Genomic DNA, 4150 nt, shown 5'->3' with positions numbered 1-4150 from the left:
TTTTTTTGAGGCCACCATTACCCCGATTCCAAAACCAGACAAAGACATTACAAAAAAATGTCATAGGCAGATACCCCTGATGAACAAATACACAAAATCCTCAACAAAATATCAGCAAACTGAATTCAGCGATACAGTGAAAGGATCATATACCATGATCAAGTAGGATTTATTTCTGGGATGCAAGGTCAGTTCAATATTCACGAATCTATTAATATGATACACTGCATTAACAAATTAAAAGATAAAAATCATATAATCATATCAATAGATGCAGAAAAAGTATTTGACAAAATCCAGTATTATTTTATGATAAAAAATCTCAGCACAGTGGAAATAGAGGGAACATAACTCAATACAATTAAAGGTCATATATGACAAACCCACAGCTAACATCATACTCAACAGAGAAAAGCTAAAAGCATTTGCCTTAAGATCAAGAATGAGAAAATGTTGTTTACTTTCACCACTATTATTCAACATAGTATTGGAAGTCCTAGCCACAGCAATCAGACATGAAAAAGAAATAAAAGTCATCGAAATTGGAAAGGAAGAAGTGACACTCTCATTATCTGCAGACGACATGATACTATATATGGAGAACCCTAAAAGTTCCACCAAAAAACTGTTAGAACTGATAAATGAATTCAGTCAAGTAGCAAGATACAAAATTAATATTCAGAATTAATATTATTGGTTAATAATATTGGTTGCATTTTTATATACTAATAATAAACTATCAGAAAGAGAAATTAAGAAAATAATTTCATTTACGATTTCAGCAAAACCAATAAAATACCTGAAAATAAATATAACCAAGGAGGTAAAAGATCTGTACTCGGACAATTATGTCATTGAAGAAAGAAATTGAAGAAGATACAAATAAATGGACGTATATACTGTGCTCATGGATAGGAAGAATTAACAATGTTAAAATGTCCATATCACCCAAAGCAATATACAGATTCAATGTAATCCCTATCAAAATAACAGTGGCATTTTTTTCAGAGAACTAGAACAAATCATCCAAAAATTTATATGGAGCCTTAAAAGACCCTGATATCCATGGCAATCTTGAAAAAGAACAAAGTTGGAGGTATCACACTATCTGATATCAAACTATACTACAAGGTTATAGTAATCAAAATGGCATGGTACTGCCATAAAAATAGACATATAGATCAATGCAATATAATAGAGAGCCCAGATATAAATCCATGCCTATATGGTCATTTAATCTATGACAGAAGGGTCGAGAATGTAAAATGGGGGCAAAGATAGTCTCTTCGATAAATGGTGTTGGGAAAACTGGACAGATACATGCAAAATAATGAAACTGGACCACCTTCTTACACCATATACAAGAATAAATTCAAAATGGATTAAAGACTTAATGTAAGATTCAAAACCATAAAACTTCTAGAAAAAAACATAAGCAGTAAACTCTCTGACATTGCTCTTAGTAATATTTTTTTCTGATATGTCTTCTTGGGCAAGAGAAACAAACAAAAAAATAAACAAATGGGACTACATCAAACTAAAAACTTTTGCACAACAAAATAAACCATCAGCAAAATGAAAAGACAACCTACTAAATGGGGGGAGACATTTGCCTATTGTCCATATAAGGGGTTAATATCCAAAATTTATAAAGAACACATACAACTCAACACCAAAAAAAGAAACAATCCAATTTAAAAAATGGGCAGAGGACCTGATAGGCATTTCTCCAAAGAGGACATATAAATGGCCAATAGACATATGAAAAGATGCTCAACATCACTAATCATCAGAGAGATGCAAATTAGAACCGCAATGAAATATCACCTCACATCTGTCAGAATGGCTACGATCAATAAGTCAAAAAATAAATAAATAAATGAAAGAAGTGTTGGTGAAGATATGAAGAAAACAGAACCCTTGTGCACTGTTGGTGGAATTGAAAATTGGTAGAGCCACTATGGAAAACAGTTTGGAGGTTCCTCAGAAAATTAAAACCAGAACTACCTTATGAGTCAGCAATTGTACTTCTGGGTATTTACCTGAAGAAAACCTAGACACTAATTCCAAAAGCTATATGCATCCCTATGCTCACTGCAACATTTTTTACAATAGCCAAAATATGGAAGTAACCTAAATGCCCATCAACAGACAATTGGATAAAGAAGGAGTGGTATGTATATACAATGAAATATTACTCAGCCATAAAAAATGAAATCTTACCATTTGCAATGACATGGCTGGATCTAGAGGGTATTATGCAAAGTGAAATAAATTAGAGAAACACAAATACCATTCGATTTCACTTATATGTAGAATCTAAAGATCAAAATAAATGAACAAACAAAATGAAAACAGACACATATAGAGAGAACGAACTTGCGATTGCCAGATGGGAGGAGGTTTGGAGGGCTGAGTGAAAAAAGTGAAGGGAATAAAAAGTACAAATTGGTAGTTATAAAACAGTCATGGGGATGTCTGGTACAGCATAGTCAATAATATAGTCAATAATATTGAAATAACTATGTAGAGTGCCAAGTGGGTAGTAGACTAATTGGGGTGATCACTTTGTAAGTTATATAAATGCCTAACCATTATGCTGTACACTTGAAACTAATATAAAATAATATTGAATGTCAACTCTAATTGAAATAAAAAATTTAAAAAAATCAATGAAGTAGTGTACACAAAAAGCAATAGAGAAGATTATCAAAACCAAAAGCTGGTTCAATTAATAGGTTAATAAGATAAACAATCCTCAAGTGAAAATAATGAACTTTAAAAAGAGAACAGATGAAGATATACAAAATACAGATTGCATACGCAGAAAAAATAGGGGTACAATGGAGATTATTAAACAGTAATACATTTGAAAACATAAAGGAGACAAATTTATAAAAATAAAAAATGAGGAAAAAATGGTATAAAATGAAATTGAAAACTTCACTAGATCAATTACCATAAAGGAAATTGAGATAATAGACCACACTCCAAATTCTACCAAACTTTCAAGGAACAAATCTTCTCTATCTTAGATAAAATCAGAAAAATAAAAATAAAAAGCTGCAAATTTTGTTTCAGTAATTTAGCATGATCTTGCTTTTAAAATGGATAAAGACATTTCATGGAATAAGAAAATGAAAATTGTAGACCAATTTTATTATGGACATAGGTACAAAAATCCTAAATAAAATATTAGTCAACTAAATTTAACTGATATCATGATCGAGTAGAGTTTGACATCAGAAAATCTAGCTATGAAATTTGCTATATTAATCGATTCTAAAAGAGAAAAATAAAATGATTAATTCAACAGGAACAGAAAAATAATCTAATAAAGGTCAATATCTATTAATAATCATGTGAAAAAAGTTCAGATAACTTTCTTAACTTGATAAAATCTATATGGCAAAAACCTAGTGCAAATGTGAATTTTACAGAAGAGTTTAGGAATATTCTCTTTAAAACTGAGAATGAGACAAGAATGTTACCACTGCTGATGTTCAGTATAGTAGAGGAGGGTCTGTCAAATAAAATAAGGTGAGAGAGAGGAAGAGAGGGAGGGGAGAGTTAAAGAAAGAAGGGAGGGAAGCGAGAGAGAGAGAGAGAGAGAAAGAGAGAGAGAGAGAGAGAGAGACAGAGACAGAGACAGAGACAGAGACAGAGACAGAGACAGATGGGTTTAGCATGCTGGAAGAGATAAAACTTGAATGGCAATTACTTGAGAGGCAGTATAAAGTAGTGGTTAAGGACATAGCCCCTAGAGTCAGAAGACCTGGTTTGAAAGTCAAAATCTTGGCTCTACTGTTTGCTGCATGACCTCAAGCATGTTACTTAACCCCTCTTTATACCTCAGTTCACCTATTTATAGAGAGAGTACAATAATTAATACCTACTTCATAGGGTGGTTATGAAAATTGAATAAACTATATATATGTGAGGATTGAATGAGCTCAGATTAAATGAACTCATATATTTAATTCTTTGCTGACAATATAGTATGATATGATTATCTACATAGAAAAGCTTAAAGAATCAACAAATCATTAAAACTATAAAAAATAAAGTTTAACTAGGTCCATTTACTGATTTCAATAATATTCCTCTACACCAACTAACAAAGTAATATACCATTCAAAATATGTCTTAA

The sequence above is a fragment of the Pteropus vampyrus genome, unplaced genomic scaffold (assembly GCF_000151845.1).
Source record: "Pteropus vampyrus isolate Shadow unplaced genomic scaffold, Pvam_2.0 Scaffold44, whole genome shotgun sequence".
NCBI classification, from domain to species: Eukaryota; Metazoa; Chordata; class Mammalia; order Chiroptera; family Pteropodidae; genus Pteropus; species Pteropus vampyrus.
Note: the sequence above shows the minus strand (reverse complement) of the source record.